This window comes from Citrus sinensis, chromosome 3 (genome assembly GCF_022201045.2).
Source record: "Citrus sinensis cultivar Valencia sweet orange chromosome 3, DVS_A1.0, whole genome shotgun sequence".
NCBI classification, from domain to species: Eukaryota; Viridiplantae; Streptophyta; class Magnoliopsida; order Sapindales; family Rutaceae; genus Citrus; species Citrus sinensis.
The window spans coordinates 33,950,690-33,968,119 of NC_068558.1; the positions used below are offsets into that span (position 1 = coordinate 33,950,690).

Sequence of the window (17,430 nt, forward strand, 5' to 3'; positions counted from 1 at the left end):
TAGTTGCTCCCCATGCTCTATTTAAGGAGAATATCCCCTGGAATAATGCATGGGGCGCTGCCCCAATCAGACCCTAAATGTGCTAAAAAAATTAGGCATGTTTGATATTCATTTGTTGTAATTCTTTTAATAATTATTGTGAAAAAAATATGATAAAAAATTTATAATTATAAATAAAAATTAATAATATATAATAAATAAAAATTTTAAATAAAAATTTTAATAAAATAATAAATATATTATCAAATTTTCATTATTAATATTTAAGTCACAACAATAAATATTTATTAAACACTTCCATACTAAAACAAACACCGCAACTTTTGAATTATAACAGTACATTCTAAAGATTGTGGAACAATAGTACAAAAGGTGCTCGTTGTGTAAACAACAAATGGGACCCAACCAATAAATGTTTCTGATCCTCAACTTTCCTCATCACTGTCCCTGCAGGGGTTTTTAATTAAATACCCTTTAATAGTTTTAAAATTATTGAAATACCCCCTCCCTTTTTAGTTTTCATGGATACCCTAACAAATGCGAGTAAAGTCAGAAATACTCTTAATGAATGTATCAAATTCATTCAATAAATTGTCTTCATATTCATTTCCTCATTTCTTTCACCCAACTCCATTTTTGCTGCCGATTCTTTCAAAATCTCTTAGAATCTCTCAAAATCTCTCATAACTTCTTACACAAATACAATTATGTATTCATTTCTTTAACACCCACTCTTTCTTTAAAGGTGCATTGCTTATTAAACAACCCAATAAGGTATGTTAATGTTGTTGGGTTTTAAATTTTTTAATTTTGAGAAAAATTTAGAAATTTTCCTCACATTTCAATGTTTTATTTTCACCATTTTTTCTTATATGTAGAAATATATGCAATGTAGGTTGTTTAATTAATTTTTTCAACAATATAACTTATTTATAGCGAAAATGTTTCGCGCCGTGCATTCTCTTGATACTGTGTACGTCATATAGTTAGTCATGTAGGTCGTGTAAGTAATATAGTCGTGTAAGTCGTGTAGGTCATGTAAGAAATATAGTCGTGTAAGTCGTGTAAGTCGTGTAAGTATTATAGTCGTGTAGGTCGTGTACTTACTTGTATATGAAATTTGATATTATTGTTTTTATTGTATCATCAGAAATGGTTTTGGTACGAGTGCCTATTCTCTTTAATGGTGAATGGATTGAGCAAAATGACGAGTATAAGTTCAAAGGTTCCAAGGCTAAAGGGATAATGATACCACGATCGACAACATATGCCGAATTGGTGGACAAGATAGCTGAAGTTATTGATATAGATACTTCGGAATTCGAAATCACAATGAAGTTCAAACTTAAGACATCTGATCCTATGCCACCAGTTACAATTCAAACCAATGATGATGTGGAATTTTTCTTAGAGGAAGTAGCTAGTGGAATGGAGTTTAGAAACCCGCTCTGCATTACTTTTGAACGTAGATCAATTTCGACAGTTCCGGTGGATAGACAACCTTCACCTCGTCTTTCATGGGAAGAGAGTCATGCTTTCTCCAGCTACGTGCCTCCATCATTTCCTATTCTCAGTTCGAACAATTTTACTGTTGCAGATGAATCACCAATTGAGTGTTTGCCTACTACACAACTGATTGACGAACAAGAAGCAGTTAATGAATTTGTAACTGAAGTTGATTGTTTGGATGAGCCACCATTAGCTGTTGATTTAGCATTAGGAGATAATACTCCAGCTCCTATAAGTTCAAGAACCTCAAACAATGGACATGTGCCCAGAATAAATTTACTTACTAGTAGCAGTAATTTATTATCAACAGAAGTTAGTGGTGATACTGATGTGTCGATGGTGAAAGAGGTGTTTGAGTCAAAGGAGGCATTGCAAGACAGTGCGAACAACTTCAAGTACTGTTTCATGGCCATTGGAAGTTCTTTGAGAGGATTCACTTCATGTATTAGGCCTGTTATTGCAGTTGATGGTACATTCATGAGGGGCAAGTATAAAGGAACATTATTCATTGCAACATCTCTTGATGGCAACAATCAACTTTACCCTGTTGCATTTGGTGTAGGTGACAGTGAGAATGACGCTTCATGGGAATGGTTTTTTATGAAGTTAAGAGAGTCTATTGGTGATGTTCCTAATTTAGTATTCATTTCTGACCGTCATGGAAGTATTAAGAAAGCAGTTGATAAAGTATTTCCTACTGCAGGGTATGGCATATGTACGCATCATCTAAAACAAAATGTAAATGCTCATTTTAAAGAAGTCGATGTGGGTGCTTTATTTGAATTGGCTGCAAAGGCATATCGGCCCATTAAGTTTACTCAATATATGAATGTCATCCGTAGTGTTAGTTTGAATGTTCACCAATACCTGACTGATGCCGGATATGAGAAGTGGGCTCGTTCTCACTTCGAGGGGAGGCGTTATGGGATTATGACGACTAACATTGCAGAAAGTATGAATTCTGTCTTAAAAGAAGCACAAACCTTGCCTATTCATAAGTTAATGGATTGTATCATTGACAAATTACAAGAATGGTTTGCAAAAAGGTGAGATTTGGCAATGGATGCATGTACTTTAATGACTACTTGGGTTGAGAAACAGTTGAAAGGGAAATTGGATAAATCACACACATATCCAGTAATACAGATTAATTTCCATGAGTTTATAGTTAAGGATGGCGACCTTGATGGCCATGTTGACGTGCTACAAAAGACTTGCAGTTGTAATGAGTTTCAAATTGACCAATTTCCCTGTGAACATGTGGTAGCTGTATGTAAGCATATGCGTAACTATTCTGTTTATGATTTATGTGCTCATTATTATTCTGTCAATGCATGGGTTGCAGTATATGCAGAGAGCATTTATCCTGTGGGTCCACAAGAGGAATGGGATGTTTCAGAAGAGGTGCGTGCATATGTGCTGTCACCGCCAATGAAAAAGCGAGAGGTAGGACGACCGCGAACTACTAGAATACCTTCTCAAGGGGAAGACATCGTGCACCGCAAGTGTAGTAGGTGCGGATTGAGGGGGCATAATCGACTAACATGCACTGCAGCAACACCACTTTCAGAGCAAGAGCATGGCCCTATGGCTAACCAAACTGCGGAAGAAGTTCTTTGTTGCTTCATGCATAGGCCACGATAATATTTTACTGTGCAGTAACGAAAAAGAAAATGTGAGTAAAACTTATTGCTTGTTATAGTCAACCAAGAAATATTGTTTCAAATAAAAGTAAGTTTACAAAGAGAAATAAGGAATTACGGTTCCATATTATCCTCCTTCAGCCAATGCTCAAACTGAACTTGCTGTTTTGCTTCATCGACGTTGACATGTCGCGATTTTCGAAATGGGTTAGTATATGGCGTGCGTAAAACAGCTGCATCCTTTCGAGATCGCCTTTTTCTTTCATATTTTTTCACCTCTAGCTGTGTAGACGGAATAATTATTGGATCCTCTTTGACTATGCCTGCATTTGTGGTGAAGCTTGGAAACACAGTCGTAGGTGTGGCAATACTCGGGTTATCATCAAATGTTGTCGGAATCTGCACAGCAGCAAATATTAATAACTTTACACAATTTGCACTTAGTTAAAAATAATAACATACTTAGTTAAAAATAATAATAAAATGAACCTTCACATTGTAGTCCGCTGAATTTAGGAACTCCACTAAGTCTACAATTTTATTGACTTGTTCTCTCATCTCCCTCACATCACCTGTATTCTCCTCCAATGAGTCAATTTTCTGCACCTTCTCTTCGATCTTTTTGAGACGCTTATCCAAACAATTAAACTTGTCCTCGATAAAAGAAATCAAATTATCAATGTAACCAGGACGTTTACCCTTGCAAGCAGAACAAGACAGAGCCTATTAGGCAAATAAAAAAAAAATTGAAAAATGCAATTGTTATTAAAAGATTAAAAAAACTTACAGTTTTTCCTCAACAGAATTTGCATGTTCATAATTCGTTTTGCATTTCATGGACATAACTTGACACTTCGCACGTTTATTAGTCTCTTTAACTTCCATGGCCACAGAATTTTTCTGCACAACACTGCTACTTTTCTGTTCTGAGACTGGAGTGGCTGATTTTTTACTCTTTAAGTCAACACGAAAATCATTTTCAAGTTGTTGCAGCCAATTTGTTTGCCAAAACCATTGTAGATTAGGCTGTGATGCCTCTATTTCATCAGCGACATCCAACTTCTCCAGTACCTTAAGCTGTAATAATTAGGCCAATTAATAAATGTCAAAGATAAATTAAAAAGAAAAAAAGAAAGACACTAACGATCTAGATTGTTTGTTATTACCTTTTTCTTATCAAATATGGAATAGTCAAGCGAATTAGAGCTAACATGTTTAGTGATTGTCCAATTTAGAATTCTTGGATATTTGACATGCTTACATTTCGAGGCAAAAGTTTCACACACTTCACTGAAAATTTGAAGTGCCCATATCTATGCAAGTAAAAGAAATAATTAATATTCCTAATCTTAATAATCTCTACGAAACCAATATTGACAATTTGTTACCTGAACTGCAAATGGACAACCATGAAGACTGTATGCCTCATTTTCAGGGACATAGTCTGGATTTGCCCTTTCTTTATTCTGTCTAATTGCAATCACATTCTTCATACTTTCTAATGTGTTCTCAAAACAGACACGACCCTAAGGATATTTATTGAAATCTTCAAAGTTGTCAATGTGGAGAATGTGATCCCTAATTATAGATGATCTATATTCTTTTCCAAGTAATACAACCTCCAAAAAGTACAACATGGCAAATTTAACCATTTTCATATCATCCTTGGACTTAGTTGCTTCAAATATCTGACCTAGCGTTGTGTTAGTGAACTTTGTGCAACCGTCCAACAAAACATCACATACACGACCACCGTCATCAACAATGTCCAAGTTAGGTTTATAAATTTCTTCACAATTCAGTCCAGTAACTAATGCAAATTCAAACATTGAAAATCGACAAACTTTTTTCCCTATCTTAAAATACATTGCCTTATCGGATGAATGCATATGCCTTAATACCAACTTGTGCAACAACTGGGCACAAAACAGAAACTCATTCAAGTCCAAAAAGTGCCCAAAACATGATTTGCGAAAAATCTCCAATTGTACGTCACTAAGGTTATTTTTTATTATTCTTATTGGTTCCAACGATGACAAATTAGTAATTTTCACTTTCGGTTTGCCTCGTTTCATTTTTTCCTGAATACTTTTCATTGACATTTTCTGCATAGCAACAAATATAAATTCTTAGCAAAAATTAAGTCTTTAAACAACTAAGTTATTATAATGAATTAACAACAGTGAAAAAAGTCGTGTAATTTTGAGGTCGTGTAATACATGAGGTCGTGTAATATATGAAGGTCGTGTAATACATGAAGGTCGTGTAATACATGAAGGTCGTGTAATACATGAAGTCGTGTAAGTGCAATACATGAAGGTCGTGTAATACACAACCTTGAATCCTACATAACCTTACACGACCAAATTGTGTGTTACATGACAAAATTATAATCGGCATAATCCATCAATTGTTCACAATTTGCATGTAGTAAAACAACTAGAAATTTGTTTTTGAACATGTAATGAGAGACCCGCAACTAATTAATCTATTTTTTCTATATAAACCCTAACTTTTTGTTTTTTTTTTCCCTGAATATCAACAAGAAAACTATTTATAGAGAATTACTTACCTTAACTAGTTAAATTATGACTATTTTGCAGTAAAGGATCAGCTTTCGCCGGCGATTATGTAGCGACGAACTAGGCTTCTCTTTCTCAGTTGTGGCAGCTTCCCCTTCTCAAGCTTAGTTTGCTCGTGTTGAAGTTCGATTTACCATGTATGGAGAATGAATATTTGTTTCGGTAGAGGTGATGCCGGTGAGGGAATTGCAGAGGTGATGCCGGTGAGGGAATTGCAGTGTTTGTTTGTTTGAGTTTGATAATGGAGGGAATTGCAGCAGATGAGTGTTTGTTTGCTTCAGTAGAGAAGGGAGAGGTGCTGTCCGTTGAGTTTAAATGTTTTAAAATGAGGATAGCTTAGTAATTTCCTATCTGTTTTTAAAGGGTATTGATGAAAATTTCGGCAAAAATAAATTTTAGGGTATTGAGATAATTTTTGAAGTATGGAGGTGTACCGGGCGCAATCGGCTCGTCCCTGCAAACAATTCTGATTATCTTGTCTGATAAAAAACTGAGAAACAATGGCGGCCGAACAAGAAGCTGTGAGCAATAAGCGGGTGATTCTAAGCAACTATGTGACAGGTTTTCCAAACGAATCAGACATGAAGATAACAAGTGGATCAATAAAGCTGAAGGTAGCAGACGGTTCAAAAGACACGGTGCTTTTGAAGAATCTTTATCTTTCTTGTGGTCCTTACATGCGAGAGCGTATGAGCAAGCTTGATAGACCTTCTTTTGTTGATTCATTCCATCCTGGTGGGGTTAGTTCATCACGACCCATCTCTTGATTTTTTTTTTTTCATTTGCTTCAAGTTTTGATGAGTTTCTGAGGTCATTTGTACGGTTTTGGAATGTAAACATAATTTGTGATTTTGGGGCTGTAACTGTCATTAATGATATGTAGTAATTCAATCAGAATTTGGATTTAGTGCTGATATGATCTCTGCTCATTTTTTAAATCTTGTGTCCACATGCATTTTTGAAATCTTGTACGGTTGAGATTGTATGTAGATTAATCTACGTACAGTATTCTTGTCTAATGACTACTAACCACAACCTTATGAGACGATCGAAACCAAGCTCAGATCAATAATCCAATCGAGAGAGGGTCCTAACTCAACCTTATCGTGTGTAGGAATATTTCGGTTAAATTGTAATCATGATCATGAATCATGCAGGGAAAAGGGAAGTTGAGGTCAATTTATGCACTTGATGGAATTAAAGAACCAATATTTGATTTTGGTTTACATTATTTCTCAGTAATGGTGACCGGGTGGCCAAAGTTTTGGATTCTACACATCCCAATTATGCAAAAGATGACTTGGTTTGGGGCTTTACCGGGTGGGAGGAGTACAGTCTCGTTACAGCTCCGCAGCTTTTGATTAAAATTCATCATACAGATGTGCCACTTTCATACTATGCCGGGATCCTCGGTAATGATTTTTGTTACACATTAAGCTTTGCTTATAGTAATATCAATACATATGCTGCTTAAATGCTTTCTGATTTTTTGCCGGCCATTGTCCATTTTGCCCAGGAGTCTATAATTGAAGGAATTTACTGAAGGAATGCTGATTGTTGGGAATTTGATTATTCTAGGTATGCCTCGTGTAACTGCATACGCTGGTTTATACTAAGTTTGCTCTCCGAAGAAAGGAGAGTATGTCTATGTATCTGCAGCATCTGGAGCTGTTGGTCAGCTTGTTGGACAGTTTGCAAAATTAGCTGGTTGCTATGTTGTTGGAAGTGCTGGAAGCAAAGAAAAGGTGCTGTTATAACATTCTTAAGTAGTAAATATAGCACTGTGCCTTCTAGCAGAATTTTACATGCTTTATGTTCCAACTAAGCATCCATATTTGATCGTGATAATTAGCAAGGTCAATAAATTTTTTTGACCATTTTTTCAACGTAAGGTCGATTTGTTGAAGAACAAGTTTGGACGATGCTTTTAACTACAAGGAAGAGCCAGACTTGGATGCAGCACTCAAAAGGTCAGCTGCAACAAACGTTTCAACTCTAATATTTCATTTTAATATTACAGAGCTTTGGTTGAAGTGTGTGAGTTGGTCCCAGAAACGTAACTTCAGCAGTGTCTCTGTTTTCAAAAAACAGGACAAATAGAAATCTGATTTTGCTTTAAAATTTCCCAGATGGTTCCCTCAAGGAATCGACATATATTTCGAAAATGTTGGGGGAAAGATGCTGGACGCAGTGCTACTCAACATGAGGCTCCGGGGCCGCATTGCGGTAAGCAGTATAATCTCTCAGTACAACCTGGAAAAACCCGAAGGCGTACACAACTTAGAGCAACTGATCGGGAAACGGATTCGCCTGGAAGGATTTCTAGCTGGTGATTACTATCACCTCTATCTGAAATTCTTGGAACTGGTCATTCCTGCAATCAGAGAAGGAAAGATGGTGTATGTGGAAGACATAGCCGAAGGACTCGAGAAAATTTCTCGTAACTGCTACACATTAAAATGGCGGGTGAAGAAGGAGTGAGCAACAAGCAGGTGATTCTGAGCAACTACGTGACAGGGTTTCCCAAAGAATCAGACATGAAGATAATAACAGGCTCAATAAACCTCAGGTGCCAGAGGGTTCAAAAGACACAGTGCTTTTGAAGAATCTTTATCTTTCCTGTGATCCTTACATGAGAGGACGTATGAGCGAGCTTGATAAGCCTTCGTTTGTTGCCTCGTTCGAGTCTGGCGAGGTCAGTAACTTCAATTCCCATCTCTTGGTTTCATAATCTTTTATGGTTTTAGAAGGTGTTTTAGGGAAACATTGTGGCTTTGGTTAGTGGGCATGAGTCTTTGAATAGATTATAATGTGTAGGACTATGTATGCAATAATAAGTATAGGGGATCTTGTTAGGAGAAGATTCTCTTAGCAAAATAAAAACTTTTATCTTATCAAAACATATGCAGGGAACTTAGTTATGATGTCATGTTAGCATTGTCTCTGAGGATTTGATTTCTTGATGGGGAAAGGGGAATTTAAGGTTACATTATTCAGCAATGGTTTTTTTTTTTTTTTAATTATGTTCAAATTATGCAGCCTTTGAGCGGATATGGAGTGTCCAAAGTGTTGGATTCCACGCATCCAAATTATAAGAAAGATGACTTGGTCTGGGGCTTAACCAGTTGGGAGGAGTTCAGTCTCATCCAATCACCACAACTTCTGATTAAAATTCTGGATACAAGTGTGCCTCTGCCATACTATACTGGGATTCTTGGTAAGTTGTTACTAAATTTATCAATGTCCAGTTCGCATGAGCTGAAAATCATGTTTTATTCAATGCAATGAGAGAGGGATATAGTATGCTGCTTGAACATCTAGCATTTTGACTTTTCAATGATTGTACCCTACGTATTGGCATGTAACTGAAGGATTTCTCTTGAGGAATTTACTATTGTTTCTGATTGTCGGGTATTTTTCTGTTGACTCTAGGTATGCCTGGTTTGACTGCATATGGTGGTTTACATGAGCTTTGCTCTCCTAAGAAAGGAGAGTATGTCTATGTATCTGCAGCATCTGGAGCTGTTGGTCAGCTTGTTGGGCAATTTGTGAAGTTGGTAGGTTGCTATGTTGTTGGAAGTGCCAGAAGCAAAGAAAAGGTGAGTTTGCACCCTTAACCCTTACACTCTAAATAAAAACATAACACCTTCTGAAAGAATTGTGCATAGAGAATTTTGCATGGCACATTATTTGTGTTCTAACTAATCATGGATATTTGATCATTAGTCTAACTAAAACTGACTTATTACCACCTAGTTGATTGGTCTTTGAGAAATGTTAGTTGATATATGCTTGAAATCATACTTTTTTTTATTAGATGATTATATTAACCTGCTTCTTTTTCTTTGTGCTGTTTCTCGTTTGATTACAATTTCAACATTAGGTCGATCTGTTGAAGCACAAGTTTGGGTTTGATGATGCTTTTAACTATAAGGAAGAGCCTGACTTGGATGCAGCTCTTAATAGGTTAGCACGAATGAATGCTTTAACCATTTTTCTCACTTCATTATTACAATGAACTGATTGAAGTTATCTGCGTTGGTCCTGAAAATGTAATGGATACTTCTCTGTTTTCATAAAACAGGACAAACAGAGATTACTAATCTCATTCGTTACATTGATATTTTCTACCATTGCCATACATAGTATAAACTAGGAATTCAGCTGCTTAATTGATATTCATTTCAGAGGGAAATTTTCACTTGCAGCTAACAGTGATGTATGTTTATTTGGGAAATGAAAGGATTTGCTGCATTATTTTATTCCAAGTTTGCTGAAATCATATTTGTTTTCCCAGGTGCTTTCCTGAAGGTATTGACATCTATTTCGAAAATGTTGGGGGTAAGATGCTTGATGCAGTGCTACTCAACATGAGAATTTGTGGCCACATCGCTGTATGCGGAATGATCTCACAGTACAACATTGAGAAGCCTGAAGGTGTACACAACTTGATGCAAGTAGTTGGAAAACGAATTTGCATGGAAGGATTTCTTGCCGGTGATTTCTACCACCAATATCCAAAATTCTTGGAACTGGTTATGCTGGCAATCAAAGAAGGAAAGTTAGTATATGTCGAGGACATAGCTGAAGGCCTTGAGAAAGCTCCATCTGCTCTAGTTGGGATATTCACTGGGCAGAATGTTGGAAAACAACTGGTTGCAGTTGCTCGGGAATGATATGATTACTATATGACCATGCACTTTAAAAGCTTAGTGAAGATGCCTCTGTCTTATTTGTGATACATGTTATGTTTGTTTCAGATACATGTTATGTTTGTTTGATCAAGTTGTACTCAGCTATAAATCAAAGATTCAGAACATGTGTATGATACTGGTTTCTAAATCAATGAACGCTTTGAAATGTTAGTGTTTTCACAGGAGAATGCAATTTAATTCATCAACAATGCCCCAACAAGACCCTCAGAGCTGTAGCTTGTAAAGTTAATTACCATATTTTTTTTAAAAGTTAATTACCATATTTTTTTTCTTTCCAATATATTGCTTATTTCATAGAAAGTTCACATTAAAGTCTCATGTTTCTTTGAAAGGTAAGCAAGTGTGAACGTTTCAATCTAGAGCTGGAAAATGCATTTCCGGGCAACTTACTTGATAAATGAAGTTTTCATCTCTGACCTTGATGTTTCCCACAGGTGCATTCATTTCAGCTGATCTATTTAATTTTGTTTTCGAAGGAGTGACACAAAATCTCCTTTGTTAAGGGGAGAATTTGGAGTGGCTTTGACTGTTAACAAATAGCCTAATGTAAGACTTAACCAACTTCCTGCCCTGTTGTATGCTTATGAATTCTGATAGAGCTAAGAGTTTGCAGAAGCTACTGTATTATATGTCGTTAGAGGCTGTAAAAATCAAACACATTTAAATTTCAATGAAAATTTACTGGAAGTAAATTTCCTATGATCCTACAGGTGACTAATTAATGAGAACTTGACAATGACAAAAGAAAATGTATGAACTTTGCAGGCTGGCATGCCAATATTGACTGGGTGGCACATCCACCATCTGCAAGTGAATATCACTGTTGTTTAATCAACATGGTGGAGTCCACTGGGACCACACCACATCGTCAGCCTTATCTCTATTCCTCAATTTTCAGTATTCCATACATCAAACCAATTTCAGTTTTGTTATCAATTATAATTTTATTGTTGGTGACGATTCTGATTCCTTTCTGACAAAAGGGAACCATGGCTGCTGCTGGAGAGATCTTACTCAACGCCTTCTTTCAGGTACTGTTCGGCAGGTTGGCTTCTCGTAATTTGCTCAGCTTTGTGCGTCAACTCCAAGGCGGGGTTGATTCGGAGCTCAAAAATTGGGAGAAAAAGCTGAAGATGATTCGGGCTGTGCTCTGCGATGCAGAGGAGAAGCAACTGACTGACGAGGCTGTGAAGATGTGGCTGGACGAACTCCAAGACTTGGCTTATGACACCGAGGACATTCTTGATGAGTTTGCTACTCAAGCTTTGGAAAGCAAGTTGATGGCGCAAAATCACGATAGTTCTGGCGAGGTTCTCAGTTTCATCCCGGCTGGTTTGAATCCGAATGCTATTATGTTCAATTATAGCATGGGGTCCAAGATTAAAGATATTACTAGCCGGCTGGAGCAACTCTGCCAAGAAAGAATTGAACTTGGACTGCAACGGATTACCGGAGAGGCATCATCAACTGCTGCTGCTGCACACCTGAGGCCACCCAGTTCGAGTGTCCCAACAGAACGTGAAGTATTTGGAAGAGAAGAAGATAAGGCCAAAATTCTTGATATGGTATTGGCCGATGCCCCAAGTGATCATGCCAACTTTGTTGTAATACCCATTGTTGGCATGGGCGGAATCGGAAAAACAACTCTCGCTCGGGAGGTTTACAATGACAAAGCCGTTGGAGGTTCCAAGTTTGATGTAAAAGCATGGGTTTGTGTATCTGATGTCATTGACGTTTTGGGCATCTCAAAGGCGCTTCTCGAGTCAATCACCCGCAGGCCTTGTCTTCTAAACAGTTTAAACGAAGTGCAGGTTGAATTGAAAGTAGCTGTGGATAAAAAAAAGATTCTTGCTGGTCTTAGATGATGTTTGGAACGAGGACTACAGCTTGTGGGTAGACTTAAAAGCTCCGTTCCTGGCTGCTGCACCAAACAGTAAGATGATCGTCACCACACGCAATTCAAATGTTGCATCAACAATGGGACCAATTGAACATTACAATCTCAAGAGTCTGTCAGATGATGATTGCTGGTCCATTTTCATAAAGCAAGCATTTGAATCTAGAGATCTTAACGCACATCAAATTTCAGAATCATTCCGCAAGAAAGTTGTTGCCAAGTGTGGAGGCTTGGCCCTGGCAGCAAAAACACTCGGAGGCCTTCTGCGTACGACGAGGCATGATGCGTGGGATGATATATTAGAGAGCAAAATATGGGATTTACCTCGACAAAGTGGGGTTCTCCCAGTATTAAGATTGAGTTACCATCATCTTCCTTCTCATTTGAAAAGATGTTTCGCTTACTGTGCAATCTTTCCAAAAGATTATGAATTCAATGAGAAGGAGGTGACTTTTTTATGGATGGCCGGAGGTATTATTCGACAGTCAGGAAGCAAAGAGCGGCTAGAAGATTGGGGCAGCAAGTGCTTCTATGATCTGGTGTCAAGGTCAATTTTTCAGCAAACAGCAATCTCTGATAGTTCTAAATTTGTAATGCATGACCTTATTCATGATCTTGCTGAATTGGTCTCTGGAGAAACCATATTCAGGTTAGAGGAGGCCAATACTCTGTCAAGAAGATTTGAAAGGGTTCGCCATTCTTCCAGTATTCCAGTAAAACCCAGAAAACAGAGCTTGAAGAATCACGCACAAAGCAGTAAATTTGTAAAACCAGAATTGGAGCTTCACTTCTCAAGATAGACGAAAGAGGATACAATCTAGCTTTGGTCAACTTCGTTTGGCCACGTCATAAAGTCTTCCCCCACAGTCTTTCCCGCCAAAACAGAAAAGCTTTAAAAGCCATTTACCTTCCTGAGTTACTTGCTCCTATTACATCAAGGCCCTGTAAGTCTATATTTATTATTACAAAAGCACCCTTAAACTGAGATTTGAGATATTTTTTCAAAGATCGAAGCGCATGATTTCACGGCTATGTTGCATAGTGAATTTTAGTGCTTTACAGTTAAGGGATAGTTTAAATTCATTACAAAGCATTCGCAAAGAAATTGTTTTTAAATGAAACTCCTTGTCTTGACCAGATTATTTATTATTATTTTAAAAAAAATGTTCAAAACTTAGCCAAAGTGATAAACTCGTAATTATTCTACAAAGGGAACAATTTTGAACGGTGGGAAATTCCATAATTATGCTTTTCGGTGAATTATTTTAAATAAAATTATAAAAACCAATATAAAATTATTACCCAATAAAAACTTTAGAGAGACAAGTGCCCCCAACAGAATCAAGTGAATATGCCCCACAAAGATCACATGATCAAGTGAGTGGAGCCAACACGGTTTTGAAAAAAGTGCAAAAAAGGGTTTTTAAAAAAAAACGCGGTTTGTATAGGAAATAAAAGCTTTTCATTGAATTACGACCACTACACTCAAATACTCAGGGTTTTTAATTAAATATGTCTTAAAAATAGGGTATTTAGTTAAATATATCTAATATTTGAAAATTATCTAAATATATCTTTTTATGTGGTATATTGTCTAAAATGTCCCTAAAGAAAAATATAAAATACACACAACTCACAACACTCTTTACTTCACTCTTTAACTCCACACAACAAAAACTCACACTACACTCAAAATCACTCACAAACAGCTAATGCACTGAGATTTTTGTTTACAGCTGGGTGTATTATTCATCTCATGATTAAGGTATTTAAAACTTTTTATTTTTTATTTTGGGCTATCTATTCAATTTGTTGACATTATATTATTTTTAGGGTTTTGTTTGGTTTGTGATAAACACTAAAGCAACTCATATTTTCATTACATTTGCATCATATGACTTTTATTTGATGGATTTTATAACTACATTCGTTAAAACCTGAAGTTGTTATCAAATTTTTTTTCTGCACCCGACATACACGACAGCAGTCGTGTATGTATGTATTTACACGACTGTAGTCGTGTAAATGTGCAAAAAAAATTCAATTATTATGATACCTTGTCATTCTATTGGTTCAAAAAATATATATTTTTCACTATATATATCATTTTACTATTACTGGACTATAGTCGTGTGTGTTAATAAGTTACACGACTACTAGCGTGTACGTATAAACTTACATACTATAATTGTGTATATATGTAAAATGTTCCAATTGGTATGAGATCCCAACATTTTTTTAAGAAGAAATATGTCCTTTGATTATTTACTGAGTCGTATTTTTACAACTTACACGACTTCTGTCATGTATGTATGAATTTACACGACAACAATCGTTCAAGTTTGAAAAATATAGTAGTTGTTATGACACTTAGCATTCTGTTAGTACAAAGATTACAGTTATATTTTATTAAATATATCATCTGACTATTTACAGAACTATAGTTGTGTATTTTAGCTAGTTACACAACTATTGTCGTGTAAACTATCAATTACACGACGTCAGTCGTGTAAATAGGCAGACAGATCCACACTTCATTATCAATCTTGTTTGATTTTATTTTTGTATTTGTTGTATAATCAACTGTTGTATTATTACAGGAAATGACTTCAGTACGTGTGCCTATTATGTTTTGTGGTGAATGGATTGAGCAAAACAGCCATTATAGATTTAATGGTACAGAGGCAAGAGGGATCATGGTGCCCCGTTCTACAACGTATGCACAATTGATAGAAAAAGTTTCTCGGGTTATTTGTATTGATATTTCTGAATTTAATATTGAAATGAAGTTCAAGCTCAAAACATTTGACCCAATGTCGCCCGTCCCAATTATGAATGATGATGATGTAGATTATTTTCTAGAGGAAACAATTAGTGGAGTTGAGTTGAAGATTCCTCTTTGCATTACCTACAAAAAAAAAACAGATTTTGATGACCCCTATTACTCATGTGGACCCTAATTTTGGGCCAGATAGCTGTCCAGAAGAACCTGTTGAGCCATATGTCGAAGGTGAATGTTTAAGCCCAAACAATTTTGTTGCTGAAGATCAGTCAATATTCGAATTTGTTCCTGAAACACAACCCAATGATAGAAGGTCAAATGAGGAAAATGTGAATGTTATTGTTGTTAGAGTGCAATTTATGCACTAGTTTTGCATTGTTTACTTCCCTTAATATCGATGTTTTGCACTTAATAATAATGTTTTACTTGTGTTTTACTTTTGTTGGTGCAATTCTATTGATTGATGATAAAATTGAGCTAAAAGATGATGTTTAAGGAGGATTGTTCTCTTAGAGAAATTTCTGAGCGTCAGAAGAACTTTGTTGATAAGGCGTGGGCGCGTGCTGTCAACTGCGGACCTGCAGTTTTTAGTTTAACGTGTTTTGTATTTTTGGTTATTTTTGTAATTACGAATTTAATATTTCAGATATTAGTATTTTATTTTAAATAGAACTCTAAAAGAGAAGAGAGAGAGAGTATTTAAAGGAGGAATCTATTGTGAAAAAGGAGGGATTTTTGGATTGGAGAAAAAGAAACCCTAGATCTAATTTTTCTCTTCTCTCTATGAGGAACTAAACCGATTTTTCTGGTTGAAGGTTAATGAAGCTTTGATTCATCACTACTGTGAGATCTTTCTTGTGCTTTAATTGTTTTATTACTTTTTGGGTATTTGTTTATTCTCTGAATTAGTTTCATGATTATGTTTGTTAATTAGGTAATTGGCCACTATTTTATTATCAACTTAATCTATTGTCAATTAAAGGATTCATCGTATGAAGAATTTAATGTTTGTGACAAATAACATAGCAGAGAGTTGTGTTGTGAGAATAAACAATCTAATTTAAATGAATCATCATATGTGTTGATTAGGATTTGGGTCTCTCTGGTTTTTCAGGCTGTCAATTGATTAAATTCTATGATCGTATCTAGGGTTGTCTATTGATTAGGGAAATAACCAACGGTCGTACCTTGGTTATCGACTAGTTAAGGAGAGATTGGCTATTAGAGGGTCTCAGTAGCTATAACCGGTCTATTCATGAGTAATAATAATCTATATTTGAATCAATGATCAGTAGTCGAATCAAGCTGAGTTAATTCCTTCAACCAGAGCTTTCTCCAATTTGAATTACAACTTTAATTTGAATTCTTGTTATTTTAATTTGATTTTTATTATTGTCAACAATTCCCTTATTTTACGTTTTACGTTTCAAAAGGATTTAATTAATTACCGATCTCTGTGGACACGACCCTGTTCAATCACTATACACAATTTATTTAGAGTAGGAATTTATTTTTGTTGGCTTCGACACCCATCAATTGTTCATGATAATGTTGATGGGATAACAGTTAGTGATCCAACACTGGGGAATGTAGCACATTCCAATAATAGATATATGCCTAAAGTTAATTTGTTTGCATGCAGCAGTTCATTCGACACTAATAACTCGTATTCTAATACTATTAACTTGCCATCTACGGAAGTTGTTGGCGATAGTGATTGGTTAATGGGAAAAAAGTTGTTTAGTTCGAAAGAAGAATTGCAACAAGTGCTTTTTATGGAAGCTCTAAGGAAAAATTTTGAGTTTAAAACCTTCAAGTCGGGGAAGAATATTCTTGTTGTTAAGTGTGTTGACGATACTTGTAAGTGGCGACTTCGTGCTATGAAGTTTGGAAGTTTGAATATGTTTAAAATCTATATTGATTGTGTCATCAATATAATGAATGATTAAAAAGAGTTTTTATTCTATGCACATATCCAAGTACAATCGTGTATTTTGGCTGTTACAAAACTGATCATGTTTATTTCTAAATAAACGACTATAGTCGTGTATCTGTGCATAAATACTCGACCATAGTCGTGTATCTGTGCAAATACCCGACTGCAGTCGAGTATTTTGTCACAGATACCCAAGTACAATCGTGTATTTTGGCTGTTACAGAACTGGTCATGTTTATTTCTAAATAAACGACTATAGTCGTGTATTTGTGCATAAATACTCGACCATAGTCGTGTATCTGTGCAAATACCCGACTGCAGTCGAGTATTTTGTCACAGAGAGCTTGTCATGTTTATTTCTAAATA

At 36.0% G+C, this 17,430-nt stretch overlaps 1 protein-coding gene, 1 long non-coding RNA gene and 2 pseudogenes across 6 annotated transcripts in view; all 4 read left to right on the forward strand.

Annotated features, from left to right (window-relative positions):
* LOC102618528 (integrin-linked protein kinase 1-like) overlaps nucleotides 1–17,430 on the forward strand; it is a 78,847-nt gene that overhangs the window by 40,859 nt on the left and 20,558 nt on the right. The window lies entirely within an intron of this gene.
* LOC127900975 (uncharacterized) lies at nucleotides 6,095–8,012 on the forward strand. Of its 3 annotated transcripts, XR_008052898.1 has the most exons (5): nucleotides 6,111–6,474; nucleotides 6,974–7,146; nucleotides 7,251–7,479; nucleotides 7,627–7,704; nucleotides 7,864–8,012. It is a non-coding gene; the product is annotated as an uncharacterized LOC127900975 (long non-coding RNA). The 3 variants fall into 3 exon arrangements; XR_008052899.1 differs by having other exon boundaries at nucleotides 6,095–6,474; nucleotides 6,892–7,146; nucleotides 7,251–7,704; XR_008052897.1 differs by having other exon boundaries at nucleotides 6,108–6,474; nucleotides 7,251–7,704.
* Nucleotides 8,042–10,608, forward strand: LOC127900974 (2-alkenal reductase (NADP(+)-dependent)-like; annotated as a pseudogene).
* On the forward strand, nucleotides 11,287–13,333 carry LOC127900972 (putative disease resistance RPP13-like protein 1; annotated as a pseudogene).